Genomic DNA, 17,672 nt, shown 5'->3' with positions numbered 1-17,672 from the left:
CTTTGGCTCATGTACCCTAGACTGGTCTCAAACTCACTTGTGGCCTAGGGTAACCTTGAACTTTTGATTTTCCTATCTGAGGACTCAGACTTTCGTTTGCTAGGCCATAATTCCAGCCCCCCAAATCTCTGTTCTTAAAGCACTGTATAGGTTGATAACAGTTCCCCTTAAGAGGACATTCTATTTTAAATCAGTATTTTCATTCCTCCTTAAAGCTCATTTATTAATTTGGGATTAAAACCAACGCACTTTACCACTGAGCTGTAACCCCAAGCCTCCCTTCTCCCAGCGATGTTTTCTCCTAGGATTAAAGCTAAGTACTCTCCCGTCACTTTAATAACATTTTAGGCAAGTCCTCTGATAATTTTACCAACACGCCTCTTTTAATAATCACCTATGATTTGTTTCCACATTCTCTTCACCCCTCCCTGGGCTATTAACCTGGTATTTTTGCTTGCAGTTGCGAGTAAAAAGCAATTCCAAATTACAGTAAAAACATTGGAGGCAGAGGCATGAAGGACCATGGGTAGAGGCCATATACTATCAGAAGCCCAACTTGTGTTTCTAAACCAGGCTCTGGGACTCGTGTCCAGCAGATGAATCCTCAGTGGTTTGGAGAAGAGGAAAGGCTGCTTCACAAATGTCAGAGTTTGGGTTTCTAGTGGCCACCCAGGCTGAGAACACATCCCTGCATCACCTCATCCCGCACTCATTGCTGCACTGTTCATTGCCCCAGTCCTTGCTGATAATGGGAGGGTTCCTACCACCAAGCCTAACACAGGGAGGCTGGGGTGAGAGCGTTGCAGGGGATCCAATTCAATATTCATCAGAGGAGACTTCCATCTCGGGAACGGCATCTGGAATCATTGTACAGGTTCTCTCAGGAGAAGTCTCTGCCATGTGGGCTTCAGGTGTGCAGGTCATAGGCTGCTCAGGACTGCTTTCCACAGTAGGAGGGACCAAGACAGTCTGCATTTTCAAAGTGGGTGGAGGCACAACCTTGCTCTGCAGGGGTAGCAGCTGCTGTGAATTGATTCTAACTCAAGTAGAGTTGCTGCAGAATGGTAACTTGCTGAGGTGAGGGCTGAGATTTCTGTTGTAATGGAAGGGGCTGTAGGCAGGGTGAAGACAGTTGCATAGAAGCAGCTGCTGCTTACAGTAACAGTCTGGGTCTGTTGGCTGGGCAGGATGGTTGCTGTACTTCTTTGGCCTAGCTGGAACCCACAGGTGACCACCACTGTGCCTGGGTTAGCGGTAACCGTTCCTCCTTGAGATACGGTAATAGACAAGGGCAGTATTTGTTAGGTAATAATCAACTTGGTAATACCGGGCTGACCCCAGCCCAGAGGATTCCTGGTTTGCCAGGAATTAACTACAATGCAAGGGAACAAGGCAGGAGACTCTGTTGACATTGATGCTGGAGGGGAGATGAGGAGTCAGCAGTAGTCACAGGAGGCCTTGAAGGAGTCTGTGGCTGTGGCATGGGATCCGTTTCCACAGTGGCTGACACCGCTGCTTATCTTCACAAGCAGCTAGTGTATCGAGATACTTTTTTGGCAGCTTCAATTTTCCACTTATACACACTTTTATTTTTTTGCTCTTCTCCGACTGTCCCACATGGAAGCCACAATCTTTGAAGACTCACCAAAGGTGTCAAGAGGGTTCTGTCCCTTGATGGCAGGCTGAGCAGCATGAAAAATAACTCACACACATAAGACTGGCTTCTGAGGTTTACTAGGGTTTCTCTTTTTTCCTCCTTTGGAGCCTTTTGCGTTTTGCCTGTTTTTCACTACCACTGTCTTCCTGCTGGAAGTTGCCTCTGGATATCACCAACACCATCTTAATGAAGTGAATTGGTAGGCAAAGGAGTACTTGAAAGACAGAAAATTGGGCAGGTAGCAAGATGGTGCCACCTCCTAAGCTCAAACCAAATGGGGAATTCAGTCTGACCGACCAGTAAAAGCCACCTGATTATGTTCCATTAAGTTAGATACCATTTCTGCCATTTGTACATCAACTTCAGGTGGGTTGGCACCATGCCGAGTTCCTATAGATCCAGATCCACAGTCAAATCTCCACTCAGGAACTCCCAGCCCTGCTTTGTCAGGCCATGCCTATTCAATGTCTGGACCTCCTATTGAGTCGAAAAGCTGCCATTGTGTGAAGGGGGGTTGCCATCAAAGTGGCCAACCACATCTTGAAAGCCAGTAAGAGATCAGAATCCAAGGAGGTAGGTGTGATTCAAATTCCCTATCACCTAAGCCTAGTGTATGAAATGTCTCGAGCCCTGACTGAAAAGGCTATGAAGGGCCAGTGATTATCAGGCAATTGTCCTTGCCTCTGGGAAACTCTATCTTCTCAACTTCCTTAAATGTATTTATGACAGCTGTTTCAAATCCTCTGTCTTCAAATTTCAATACTTATATTATCTTGGGGTTTGTATCCATTGATTATTTTTCTGCAGATTATAGCTTACTTTTAAGCCTTTCTTTCATGTCTAACAATTTTTAAAGCTAGCCAGTGGTGTGAAGCTGCCAGGTGAGTTCCAATTTAATTTCTCCGTGTTCTATAATTCAACTATATGGTGTCTTTAGCATGGAGGGGAGCCAATAGCATTGGCAATAGCCTGCTATGTTTGGGGGGGGGGGCTATGAGTCCGCACTGGCCAACAATTCCAAAAGTGATATCCCATTCCTGGCATTGGGCTTTTAATTTGTAAGCCAGTAATGTCCAGTGTATTCTTTCTGGTAGTTGGGGGTGTATGTGTACTTGCCCATGAAGGCCAGAAGAGGATGTCGGCTCCCCCGAGGCAGAATTACAGCTGTTTTTAAGCTGCCCAACATGAGTTCTGGGGACTGAACTCAGATCTTCCGGAAGAGCAGCAAACAATCTTAATTACTAGGCCACCTCTCCAGGCCCAATTTGATAATCTCTCAAGACTGTGCTCTTTATTCTAAAGACTGATTCCAGCTCTAGAAATTTATCTTTATTCATAATCTCATCTTTTCTGAAACTGTATCTCACCTGGATACCTAACGTGTTCAGTGAAGGCTGTACTCCCGTTAAGCTGGACCGCTAATATCTCTGATCTCTCCATGACTTTGGTGATTTTACTTTAGGTTTTACCTCATTTTTGCCCCTCTCTTCGGCTGTGACACACAGTGTTTTCCTTCCACACACATGTATCTCATCCCTATTGTTAGTAGCACCGAACACTTTAGTGCTGTCTGGAGCTAACTTGGTGCTGGCCTTCTCAGCTCAGCAAAATCCCTCCACTGGACTCCACCTCTCCATGTGCACTTGAGAAAGTGCCCCTGAGCTGAAAGGCAGAAAAAAGGTGAGGTTCATCTTGTGAGATTCTTACTTTTTTTCCCCAGGCTTTTGGTTCTGAGTTGCTTGATGTCCAATGCCTAGAAACATTATCTTCATACAGTTTTTATATTCTTACCAACATTTGGGTCACGAAGGTCTGTCTATATTAGTTACTTCATTCTGGCCAAAGTCAAACCTATTTCTCTCTCTTGTCCTGACATTATTTTGCTAAATGACCTTGGTCAAGTTAATTCATCTGCTGTATTTTCAGTTTGTTTGTTTTCAAATGAAGGTCAACATATTTAGACTCTAAAGTCAATGAGAATTGCCTTCTGGGCCATTTGGCTCATATCTGAATTTCCAAAGCCTAACACAGTACCTAGCAAGTAAAAAGCAGTCAACACTTGTTCATTATTTAATTGTATTAATTCATCACTTTGCCCGTTCATTCCAGAAAGGTTACTAAATGAACACCTCACAGAGATATTGCAAAGAACATACATACCAAGAGGAATCATTTATGGAATATGCTCAGAGCAAAACTTTGCTCGGAGTAAGAATGTAGGACATTATAAATATTTTAAAAATCATTGCTATATATAATTTGAGTATAATTATACTCCCAGAACCTAAGTCCTACAGTGACAACATTGAAAGAATAAAATTAATGGCATCAACCTGCCTCATGCTATGTCCTTACTGAATCGTCTGTGACTGTCTCTGCTAACCTAAAAAAGGTATGACGTCAGGTCATCCTCATGACTGATTCTGTCTCTGGAGATTTTGTAAGCCAAGTGCTCTTGATATGATAGGCAGAGATGTGATTGGTTGGCCAGTGGGTATTGGTGCTTTCATCCAGGTGGGGTGGACAGACTGGCTGAATTTCTTTGGATAAATCTGTACATCCCTAAAGGATCAGTGTCACTAAAAGAGTAAAGAGTCTCTGCACCCAACTTGTAAAGAAGCCATGATTTCTGGTACAGTATGAACCAAAGCTGCAACAAAGAGGGCAGAAAAAATAAAGAGAAAGTCAGAACTATGAGGTTCCAGGGTGGTATTCATGCCTCTGCCCTCTGGCAATGCAGCATCTGTCTGATTAACAGTGCCCTCTCTGCCATCTCCTTTATCTTCCACAGTGCTACTCATATTGGTGACCTCTGTCAGTGCTGCTGCCTCTTAAGGGACAAATAGCAGACTATGCCAGCATTTCACAGAGAAGGAAGCAGGGCTAGAGAGAAATGTCGAGGCGTGGCCAACGACCCAAAACCAGGAACTTTAAAAAGCAACTTGGGAATCCTCATGGCAGAGCATGTTTGCTGTTTCCATGATTTAGAAACAAGGACTTTTCATCACTTTTGCCCTGGTGATGGCCATTGAATGGAAAAACCAGGCTTCTCTTTCTTCATGCATAATCTGAGCACAGGGGAAGCAGTAGAATCCCAGGAATCAACAGACCAAGCTGTCTTAAAATACAGAAGCTAAAAGCGAAGTTCAAAATGGTTTAGTCACTCACTGGAACTCAACAGCCAGTTTGCAGCAGAGCCTCATCTGGACTCAGGTATCCTAGCGTGCATTGCATGTGCATGCTCACGCCTGCTGGTTTTGTAAAAGCCTCTCTGGCCTCTGGCTTTATGGAATCAAAGAGAACAAGACAATGACAGCTCTGGGACTTAGAAGGCGCTCAGCCCCAGACTCTGGGACAGGCTGAGGGTCAATGTGGCAGGTTACTATCAGAGAGAGTCTTTATGAAGGCAGTGTTTTGAGGCCCCCATCAGCACCATGGTTAGTTTCTCTAACCTTAAGCTGAGTCAAGCTATATTGATCAAGACCAGTTGGGAAATGGTTACGGAGGTGAATCTATAAAGAAATTCAATCTAGAGATGGAGCAAACTATTGTCAGGATTCCTTATTAGGCACGTTACACCACAGGCTAAATAAAGCAAACAAATGGGTCCCAAACAAACGCAGTTTTTGGATTTTTTGTGGGGTACAAATGACAATAGGGCTGGGGAATACAGTCCATCAGATACCATGGTAAATGACCACTTTTTAGTAACTAACCAATGGCTCTTTCTCTAACAGCACCTCTGAGAAGTGACATTAAGAGGCACTGTATTAACAGAGGATAACCAAATGAAATTAAACTTCGAATTTGGCTTCTACAGTGTTCATAAGAACAACATGGGATTCTATCAGAAACTGGATTCTACCAAGATTACAAGCTTTCCTTCCCTTAATTAGGAGGAGGAAGGGCTGGGGAGAGAGGGGAGTCTTCTGAGTGAGAGAAAACCAGGAAAGAGATCGAACCCTCAATTTCGAAATTGCTTAGCAAAAGCCATTTTAATTGCCACCTTTGTTATAAAAGATTAAAGGTAGTCATGTCCCTGTGTAGCTCACTTAAAGCAATCAATACATTCCAGAGTATTTACGTGCAAATCAAATTTTTGTAAATCAAATCCAATTTTAAATGTCTTTAGAGAGCCTAGTGCTTCAAAGAATCCTTTAGCGAATCTTTTTTATAAGACCCAAAACTATCCCCTAATTTATTGGTTCAATTTTTTTATAAATGATGATAAATCGAGTCAATGAAAGCTTTCCCTCACCCTCCATAGAGGAGGAAGGGCTCGAAAATGAAATGGAAATGAAGTGACTTGGTGAACGCAGCCCAACAGCCAACGGCCTCTCTCGTGACAGGTTAGACATGTCACAGTGAGTGTTGGAGACTCCCCCATTCGCAGCAGAAACACTGAGCAGGGATGACCAGTGTTTAACAGGAGGCCAATGAAAGAAAGGAGCGAGGTATTTCCTGGACAGTGTTTTCAGCTCCGTCTGCTGCAGCCATGCTCACCGGCTTTCCTTTGAGACACTCCAGAATAATGAATATTTAGAAAGGCCTTAGAAACCACTTGAATGTATCGTGGCATTCATTCATAAATTAACTCATTAAATATTTATTGGTCCTTAATTCATGGGGAACTAGGTTTGAGAGAAACAGGGAAAACTATACACGGTGTTCATTTTATAGAATTAATCTCCCTGGAAAGGCAGACATTAAGTAAGTAGCAATGCAGACAATGGATACTTCGCAGTTGTGATACATTTTATGAATTTTAACTCTATCAAGCTCCGTAAATGAAAATGGGTCTTACCCAAAGTTCATATATTGAGAACTTACTCCCCAGTGCAGCAGTGTTGAGAATTTGACATGTAAGAGGTGACGAGGCTACCAAAGGCGACTGGACCAATAGGCTAGTTATCCTAAGCATAGGTTGAAAGGGCGATACCTGCCCACTTCTTGCTATTTTCATTCATGGTCTCTCACAAGGTGATGCTTTCTCTCTACATTATGATGCATCAAGATCTCAAGGCATCGTCTCAAAGCTTGGATGGCCCAGTCTTGAGGATAAAGCTTAAACTGGTCATGTTACTGCCTCGGGTATTCTATTATAGAAGTATAAAAAGGACTGAAATAGAATGCTATAAAATTTTCCCATGAAACATTTTTCTGAGGAAGTTGAATATAACACCTGGAGAGTAGAGGCTGGAGAGATGGCTTAGTAAGTAGGGGCGCCTACTGCTTTAATATAGGATCCAAGTTCAGTTCCTAACACCCATATCAGATGGTTCACAACTGCCTATAACTTCAACTACGGGGAATTGGATACCTCTGACCTCTGTGGGCAACGGTACTCATGTGCATATACCTTGACACAGATATACTCACATACACATAGTAATTTTTTTTAAAAAAAATCTTAATAATATAAAAGACAAATGGAGGCTAAAACTAAGAGGGACACTTAGAGCACACCATGTGCAGGTTTGCACCACTCAACTTATGCTTGAAAAGCTCACTCTGGAGTTTGTTGTGCACATTGGAAACAGGGTAGGATCAGGGAGGTAGATGCTAGTTGCTTAGGTCAGCATGCTGGGACAGAAGTAGATTGTGCTGAAGAAGCTATGGGGAGTTGATGAGAACTGGGTGACTGGCTGGATGTGAATAAAATGAAGGATGGTGAGGCAGTTGATCTTGATTTTCTACTTGATTGGATCTGGGACCAGTTAAAAGACCCATCTCTGGGCCGGTTTATGAAGAATCCTCCCGCAGGCCATCGGCACTAAATGGGGACTTCAGAGACATCCAGCTGAATGAAATCAGTAGCTCCCAGCCTTCCAGGCTCTCTAGCGTTCAGAAAGCCATTGTTGGACTACCCAGGCTGAATCACATGAGCCAGTGTACTAAATCCCCTCTAATACGTACCCTTTCTATCCATTCTGTTTCTCTAGAGAACCTTGGCTAGCAAAATGGCCTCTGCATTTTTGAATTGGAAATAGAGTACTGTTATTCACAGCAACTGAGTGCATTCATGCAAGAGCCGGCTGGGAAGGAAAATTTTGGAACAATTAAATATTGGGCATATTGATGGGTATAGAAATAGTGAAGATGTTTAGTAACTGAGTTATTCCAACCCAGCAGACTGTTTGTTCCAGAGTTCCATAGTCCTCCAACACTGGCTCAGAGTTAAAGGGCACACATTCGACATCCAGGGGAATAAAGTGCTAGTGGGACTAAGACATCAGGACAACGGTTTGACCTATAATGGCAACACATGGGCAGGGACTGGGTGGCAGGAAGCAATGGGGCCATAGGACTATAACTGCTCACAATACCATATTTATAGGCTTGTCTAGAAAAATTAGAACTGGGGTTTAGTTCTATCTTATTTCTCCATTCATCTATTTCTTTGGGTTTCCTATGATCAAATGATACCTACAAATTAGTGTAATTTATTATTTGGGGTTAGTGGATGTGAACTGGGAAAATCTAAGTCACTCCTAGAACTGGAGCAGTTGGAACAGAAGTGTCCTGCTTCTTCCAGATGGCCAGTGTGGATAACCTCAGCCAGAAACTGTTAAGGCACACACACTGGCTACCAGATCAGGAGAGGCTTATTGATAGTGAACTCAACGCAGAGTGGCAGCTCATGATGTCATTTGCTGTCCTTGATTTAACTTGTTCTGGAATTATTTTAATGTTGGTTTTCACATGGACCTATAGATTTCATTTTCTGTCCAAGTGAGTGGCTTTGTCACTTGAAACTTGAAAACCTGTGGCCAGCTTTATGCAAGTTATTCATTTCTCTCACCTTGGCCATCAAACCCCATGCCTAGAATCAGCTAAAAGTGTCATTTGCCTGTTCCCTCAGAATTTGTCCTGATGCCCAATTTCCAGGAATGGAATCTACAGATTGTGTGGTCACACTGAAGCCTAGAGATACCAGAAGATGGATTGCAGAAGCACGTGGCATTCTCAGAATGACACGGATGGGAGAAAGACAACACTTGAGAATTATGTTACTGAATTCCGGCAGTGACAAAATACTAAGAAAATGAACTGACCTAACCAGGTGTCCTCTCTCTGCAGGAAGGAGGGATTCCTTCGAGACACACCACCAACATTACACAAACTATGCAGACCGAAAGGAACATGCCGTACTCCTCCAAATTAAAGACTGTCTATTGCCTTTTGGCTGTGTTTGAGAAACAAAATACAAGGAAAATGACTTAAATAGATTAGACACATCTAACAGTCTAAACTCCAAACATAGATCTATTCATTTGCATATGTGCATCAAAAGTTCCAGGACAACCTGCAGTGATGCTTAGACTGGAGAAAAACTAGTTGACTAGTTTCGTTAGCTTTCTCAGAACCCTTTCCTTAGATGCAAGGTTGGTTCTTGAGAGTGACTGACTTCAGATCTAGGGTGAGGGTTATGTCCACCACTGTAATGGGAAGGAGAAGGAAGGTGGAAGCCTGCAGCCAGATAGCACCTTATAGAACAAATAGAAAACCAACATTCTAGAATCTAAAATTAGAGTTCACATCACGTTCTGGGGATTCCATCAGATTTGTTATCTGCTCCCATTGTTGCCACTCTTTGAATATTCTTAATTATCAGAAAATGATGTACTCTGCAAAAAAAGCTGGCATCAAGGTCAAGGTCTTCAGTGTGTCATGTCTCCCTTACTTTCTGTCACTTATCTTTTTATCACATCTTACCAGAGCTATTTCTGTCTATGGAGAGTTAGCGGGAAGATCACATATTGTACAGAGAATGGGGTGTTAAATTTATGCAAAGGGAAGCAATGTGTTGTGGCAAAAAATTATTTATTGCATGGCATCTCCCCGAAGGGTTAGTCTTTGCTCAAGTTTTAAGGATGGCAGCTCTATATTTGTCTCATGGCAGAGCCATCCTCCTGCCTACCGCCCACTGCCAGTGCCAAGAGCATTTATGTAAAGTCGTGATGCAAACCTGCCACCTTTGGGAGGCACGATCTGGTCGAACAGAGTGTGTTTCCTCAGTCATTTGTGTTCTGAAAGGAGTGAGTTTTCAGCCAGCAAGGAGGAGGCAAGATGAGAAGAGGAAAGTGTTGGGTATCCTGGAATCATCATACACCCCAGCAAAAACAGTTAGTTGGACAGAGACATTTTGTTGAACTCTGGGGACTTTAGAAAGGGGTGAGCTTTCATTAAATATCAAGAGCCCATCAAAACTACAAAGGAGCTTCAGGTTTTGGAAAGTTAGTTGGGAGCTATGAGCTTCTTGCTTATTGCTGAAGTTTGAGTCTGAAACACACCTCCAGGCTCATGTTTTAAGTTTGTTCCCCACCAGTGATGTTATCGGGGGAGACTGTCGAACCGTGAGAGGCATGTAACAGTTGGTTGAAGTGGGTAATTAGGGGAGACCCTTTGAAAGTTTACTTGGGGCTGGGCGGTGGTGGTGCACGCCTTTAATCCCAGCACTTGGAGGACAGAGGCAGGCGGATTTCTGTGAGTTCGAGACCAGCCTGGTCTACAAGAGCTAGTTCCAGGACAGGACAGGCCCCCAAACCACAGAGAAACCCTGTCTCGAAAAAAACCAAAAAAAAAAAAAAAAAAAAAAAAAGAAAGAAAGTTTACCTGGCTGCCAGATCCTCTTGTACTCTCTCTGTTTCCTGGTCCAGAGCTAGGTGAGTAAGTTTCGACATGGACTCCCACTGCTTTGAACTCAGTTGATCCACCGTGCCTTCCCCCATTATGATGAATGAAGCCCCTTGAAATCATGAGCCCAAACAAACCTCTCCTTCCGGATGCCGGTTCTGTCAGGTACGGCAGTGACAGCCATGCAGAAGTGATGGAGTGAGCCAAGCACCCCTTCCCATCTGCACTGTGCTCTGAGAGGCGAAGTGCACACTCATCTGAAGATGCTAAATTTGGATCTAGGTCTCCAACTTTTAATAACATTCAATATTAACTCATTAATTAATTTAAAGATGATCCATTCCTGAGAGCATATGGGTAGCTCTCCTTAAACAGCGAAAGCAAATGCCTGGCACCTATCACCACAGCTCCCTCCTTCCTTTCTTTCACTAGGCATTTCTTATTGATTATGCTTCTCCTTGAGGACTTTCCCAGAATCTTCTCAACACAGTGCTTCAGGTGGTCACTAAGCCTCAGAGGAGATATAAAGCGAAGCACTTCTCCATCTGTGAGCCACCTCGTGCTCATAAATTATTCTGTTGATTATTGTACCCAGAATGTGCAGATGGTTTTAATGTACATTAAATGTACAAATGGCCCTCCAGGTGCTTAGAGGACATGCACTTGTGAAAGATGTGCCAACATGTTCTTGATTCAAACATTGCAATCACAGAGTATCGATCTCTGTTTTGGACATTAATATCCCACAGCATATGTTCTTAAAAGAAGGAATGTGTCAGCTAATATCCAGCTCGTCTGGTGTGTCCAGGGTCATTGCTGCTCAGAAAGGCAGTATGCATCAGAGGTGAAGGAGCACGTTTTATAGTAAGATAAACTCTGCCATGACGAAGTTATGTGAGTCTGGCTAAGTTAATTAAGCTTACTGAGCCTCAGTTTCCCTATTTGTACAGTGAAAGTAACAAATGCCCAATTCCAGGCCAGTTGTGAGGATTATAAGATAGGGTGCAGGTAATGGACAGAGTAGAGCCAAGGGCTTATCTTCAGCTGTGCTTGTTATCAATACCATCCTCACTATCATCATCACTGGCATAAGCATTAACATCATCATCATTATCTTCACTCAGTCCATCATCACCATCTTCATAATCATCATTATTGTCATCATCATCATTATGAGCATCATCATCACCATTGATTTTTCAACCTGCTGGTTATAACTATTAACCATCCAAAGGATAGGAAGCACATCCTTTCCATATAGAAAATGACTCTGTTACTAACAGCTATATGGAAACAGAGATGGCCACCTCAAGGAGTAATGCTCTCCATAATGATGGAACTATCTGGAAGATGTATTCTTTTTCTCAAATTGTTAGAGCTGGGATAGTCCTATGAAAGGCAAGAGCTCTCAATATTTAGGAGGAAATGGGTTATAGAGTCAGAGATCATCATTCCAGACCAGTCATTGAGTTTAACGTCCTGATATTTACTAACTCAATAAAAAGATCTACCATGTATAGCGTTTTCAAACCTACTTGACCACAAAACCCAACTCTTCCACCCTCACCATCTTGAAAAGAGCACCATGTGGTAAAATTGCTTTTTATAAAACACAGTTCAGGAACTTGGTTTGGGCCACATAGGATCTGGAGGGTTTTTATAGCACTAAGGGATCCATGGATTATTTATGATCTGAGCCCCTCAAGGAGGATGCCAAAGATGCACTTGCAATATGGATGTGCTGGTGTGCTGTTTGCAGTGAAGGATTTCACACTCAGGATGAACCTGGCTCCATCACCTTCTTATCTGTTATTTTGTCAACTCATCTGCTGTTGAGGACTTGCATTCTGATATGTCTTATCCACTCTAGAAATCCTGTATCCATATCTTTGAATGATGCCTTTCCCCAATCTTTTGACTTCAACAAATCATACTAGAAATGTCTGATTTTCTTGCTTTGTGCAGGATCCATTGACTATGTTCTTCAGGTTGGTCGTCCAGTTCTCTATGCATCTTCTTCAGCTTTACCTAGTTTGATATTTGACTGACATGGTAGATTTTTTAAGTTCAGGAATTCAGTTATCATCTGGTCATTCAAGTCTCTTATCTTGTACATTAATAGAGCTTGCCTTAAAATGTCTTATTGCCTCCTTGTAGTTACTAGTCTTCTGCTCATCTGATTAATACTTTTAGAACATTCTTTTTGTGTAAGTCCCTTTGGACTGTTCTGTTGTCTAAATGTCTTGGAAGTGTTGGGTCCCCTGATAACCAGGATCATGGAAATTCTCCTGTGGTAAGTCATTGCTCATGTAATATGTACATGCTTTTCATTAATTCATCATCAGAGAGAGCTAATTTTGTCTTGTGGGAAATATGTGTTATTTGGGGAGCAAATCCATGCTTCTGGACACTTTGTTTTGGGTCTCATCAAGAGCTTTGGGGATGCTATAGCCCAAGGATCATATTTGAAATTAATATGCTATGCTGAGATTTTTCAAACTTGCATTGTCCACTCCCCAATTTACTGATAGGTTGCATCTTTTATTTTCCATAGAGTTTTGTTGGGAAAGATGCTTTGTAACAATGACGGGCTGGCTTGTTGGGGTTTTTGTCCTGCCCGGTACCCCACAGCCGGCAAGTCCCAATGAAAATCACATAGAGATCTCTATAAATTATAAAGCTGATTGGTCCATTAGCTCAGGATACTTATTGGCTCTTATAGTTTATATTAACCCATTATTTTGATTTTTTTTTTAGCCATGTGGCTCAGTACCTTTTTTAGTGGGGCAGATCACATCCTGCTGCTTCGGTGGTCTGTGCAGGAGTGGGAAGAATCAGCTTTCTCCTTCCCAGAATTCTCCTGCTCTCATTGTATCATTTTTACTTTCTGTCTGGTTTTCCTACCTATACTTCCTTTCTGGCCAATCAGCTTTTATTTAAAACACGATTGACAGAATACAGACAATTCTCCCGCAATGCTTTTTAAATTTCTACACTTTGTAACTGCAATTTTTCTCATTCTATTTTTTTATTAAGAATTTAGGTTCTACTTTGGTTCCAGCCTTCTACAGTCTGAGTTATAACTTCCCACCTATCACAAACTATAGATCTATCTCCTGTGTATATGTGCCATTGAAACCCCAGACAAGTCAAATCTGACTATATTTTATCCATTCACTGCTGTGTGTTCTTGACTAAGGGTGACACATATAACATGATGCAGTGCCCACTCTATAACTCTCAACTGATTCTTTATTGTGCTTATTAATTTTTCTTACTTGAAAACTAGAGACATACATTTTATCTTTTAAAATCAGTATGTTTTACCTATCAATTCTATTAATTTGATATACCTTCAGTATATAGAATTCTGCATGATCTCAGACTGTCTAGTAGCCAAGACAAGAACAATAGAACCTCATTAGTCTCATCCTATATAATACTGTTTCAATAGTTCATAATTCACTGGCTAATACAATGATAAAATATGTAATTGTTGTAATGAATTCAGCACAATAGCAAGAATGTATGAAATTCTCAATAAACATTGGGCATTATCATTTTACTATTAAACACATAATAGGTGTTGGATGATTTTTAAAAAGCCAGTGACAGTTATGTGTCTTCATCTAACATTTCTAGCTTTTTTGACACAGTGGGTTCATGGGAAGAGTCATGCACATACTCTCTCCAATCCCTCTAAAACCTTGGGCACAGACAAGCACTGAAATTGTGGAGGGAAATTTCGAGGCCAAGAACAGAAATGTGCAATCTCACTAGTGTTCACTAGAAAAATGGACAGGTGAAGGATCTGACTTTGGAGATTTTGAGTAATAATCAGAAATGAAAGACGGCAGCAGGAGAAACAATGGTTTGGAAGAGGAGTAGTGGAGAAGGGTCAGTATTTCCAAGACAGTCTGTAGATGAGCATAAAACCCACTCTGACCTGGGAGTGCGAGGGGCTCTGCTTCTTCATCCCCCTTCCCACTATGGTCCTAGCTTAAGAACTTCCAGGAAAGAACTTGGAGGTAGAAATAAAGTTGGAACCTTGCATTAGAAGGTTTAGGGATCCTATACAGTAGTGAACAGGCATGAAGAGAGCTAGTAGGTCTTATTTACCTGTAGTCTTTTGCAACCAACTCACTTTTCCAGCAACTAAGGCCACCAGACATTCATTCCAGAACCCCCTTCTCAGCTTCGCTTGTGAGCTTACTTCTTGTGCCTGACTTGTTTGTAATATTGAGTTTCCTTCCTGGGTCTAAATTATACAACTTGGTGGGGCAACAGGGACCATTTCTTTTAGGTCTCTGTCCTCTGGATATCCACTTACCAGTGCCTTCCATTTGTGTATAAATCATGACTCTATTAAACTACTTTTCTTCCATAATACTTGAAGCCAGAAGAGGCTGTTCTTCCCTGACTGTGTCCTCGGAGACACCTCTGAACAATGTGCCCTACTAAGAACAATGAGGGCTCAACCTGTCTCTAAACTCTAGTGAACCAGTTTCCCCATGTTCACTCTATTTTGCTGGGACATTTGAAGGTCTTTGCAAGTCTAGACTTATTCACACTGTTTTTTTTTTTTTTTTTTTTTTTTTTTTTTTTTTTTTTTTTTTTTTTTTTTTTTTTTAAGACATTCCTTGAACTCATTCTCTTGGAAGCAAGAAGAAGACAGGATGAAATCAAGAGTTTGGCAAGACAATGAATCCTTCTTAGCATAAATGTCTCAAACTTACTAGAGTCCATAGACATATGCCTAAAGAAATTTCTCCAATTTTCTGTCATTTATTTCCTTCTATTGCCATCCCTCTACACAGGAATCTATTTATGTATGCATGTACCCAAATGTTAGATGCATGTAGACGAATCGGCCATTATATACCTAGGACTGCACAATGGAAACACACTGGAACTCTCACTGCCTGTAGAATAGTTAAGCATGCAAACAAGTCAGAGGAACTGAAACCCTGAGGCAATTTCCAACCTCACATCATGCTGTTGTCTAATTCATGATGGTGATGGTGGGAAAAGCGATTAGATCCAAGTCAAAACATTCTTTCTCCTTTCTTCCTTATAGTGTTCAAAGGCTGGGGGTTTTAAGACAGATAGAAAAAAAATACGAAGGAATGTTGAGTATTTAGGAAGAAGGGGATGAATTACTTTGGATAGAATATAAACGATGAATTTGAAATATCTGGACTATCTGGCAGGGATGAGAAAGTATCCTAGGAACCTGGGTGTAAGGGGAGGAAATTGGAGAGGGAACCATTCTCCCAGAGGTCCTGCAGAGAATAGAATTAGGAAAGAGAAATGTGTAACGAGGGATATATTTTTTGCCTTAATTTTGCTGAGGGTTGTGTTTTGTGAATTTTCTCCATTGTATAATTGTCAGTTAATCCACATGGCTCACTAATGGTTTGGTAAAAGTGGACTCTTCAGGGGGAATGGAACAGCTGTTGAAGTCTGCAACCAGGTGGGTAATGAGATAAAGGAGAGACATTACATGTGGGCAGTAGATTTGAAGGATGGGCTCATAATTGACATATGGTTAACATTCCATCATGCTGTGTACTAGGGAGAACATTAGAAGAAATCTCACCCTGAGCCACACCAAGATCTCTACTCTAATGCAAGCCAAAGAAAAAAAAATGATGAAAGCTGCCCAATGTGTTTGTCATAGAAGCACGTAAGTTACTTCACACCAAAGAAGCAGAAGTCTAAGAGGCAACCATCATGAGCCCTCAGTGAGTAAACAGACTCCTTTTTCTCCCATTATTGGTATCCTCAACATCTTGATGTTCTTCTTTAGACTAATATTACAGAGAGACTGCAGATAAGAGCTGCAAAAAGGATGCACATCCCAGAGGATAGCTTCCATCTCTAGATTCCTGCTTGATGGGCACTTGCTACAGTTTGCCCCTCAACGGTCTGTGTGCAGTTTGATTCTCAGAGTAATGGCATTAAGAGGTGCTAGAATGGTTAGAGACTGTCTTAGTCATTAACATTTCTGTCACTGTGACAAAATGTCTGGCCAGAGCAACTTGAGGAAAGATGTGTTCATCTTGGCCCACTATTATAGAGTGCAGCCCTTCATGGCTGGGAGGGCATAGGTGGTAGGAGCATGAGGCAGCTGGTCCCATTCTGTCCATGGTCAGAGAGACGACAGTTGATGCTCATATCACACCTGATACAGCTGATCACTCAGATACGCAGTATGACATGCCAGCCCAAGAAATAATGCCCCTCATGCTTTGGTGGTTTTTTTCTGTCTCAAAAAAAACCTAATCTAGAAACTTTCTCACAGACATGCCCAGAGGTTTGTCTTCTGGGTGATTCCAGATCCTGTCACATTGACAATCCATGTAAATCATCATGGAGCTGGAGTTTATGATCTGTTAATCATTGTGGAGGTGGAGCTTAGTGAAAGATGATTAGGGCTGGTGAGAAGCACCCTCGGGGAAGAACAACGCTCATCGTATGGAAGTGCATTGGGCCTTACAGAGTTAGACTGATCATGTGAGAGCAGATTACTATAATATCATTTGGCTTTCTTTGTACACACCTGCTTCTTCTCTCACCAAGTGGTCACGTTTTTCTTCTATACATACCACCCACCACTCTCATGTGTGTTCCAATATGTGATATCAGCCATGCTGCAAAGACAGTATGAGGCTCTTGCTAAATGTACTATCTTGTTGTGAATGCCTGGTCTCCAAAACAGTGAGTTAAATAAACCTCTTTTATTTATAAATAAGGACCTCAAACATTTGACATATGTATGAGGTCCATATTTATAAAGAAAACAGATTATGATAGAGCAAACTGGAGAGAAACATTTCTAATAGAGATGAAGTGAGGCTTTCAACTAATATCAAATATTTTGGTGCTAAAAAAAGAGTGATTCTATTTTTATGTTTTCCAGCCCGAACTGCCTGTACTGACATCATGTGGGACACTGATAAAACATTCTGCTTAGCTGCATCTAAACTCCTGACCCATGGAAGCAAGCAAAAATGTGGTTGCTATTTTATTCAAAAACCAAAATATCACAACATTGTCATTAAGCTATACAAGCTTCTCTGCGTACGCATCCTTTGCTTTTGTTGTGGCTTCAAGTTATTCTTCCTGTTGCCGTGATTTGCTGTCATTTCTCTCTTGCCCTTGGAGATGAAGGTTCTGAAAAGTTTACTGAACAGTGAGTCCTAACGTTCATCTGGGACCTGGTAAATCAAGAGTTCATAGGTCCCTCCTGATAATGAGTTTGAAGAAATTGAAATAACAAAATACCAACTCTAGGGAGTTGACCTATATTGTGCAACCAGCTGCTGGTTGAGGTCTTTGTCCTCCTTCCTCAGAGGATAATTAGTGCCCAAAGTTG

At 41.8% G+C, this 17,672-nt stretch overlaps 1 pseudogene; it reads right to left on the bottom strand.

Annotated features, from left to right (window-relative positions):
* Positions 1-564: 564 nt before the first annotated feature.
* Positions 565-3,097, bottom strand: LOC130888844 (TOX high mobility group box family member 4-like; annotated as a pseudogene).
* Positions 3,098-17,672: the final 14,575 nt, after the last annotated feature.

This window comes from Chionomys nivalis, chromosome 17, assembly GCF_950005125.1.
Source record: "Chionomys nivalis chromosome 17, mChiNiv1.1, whole genome shotgun sequence".
Lineage (NCBI taxonomy): Eukaryota > Metazoa > Chordata > Mammalia > Rodentia > Cricetidae > Chionomys > Chionomys nivalis.
This window is presented reverse-complemented; position numbering and strand designations above follow the sequence as displayed.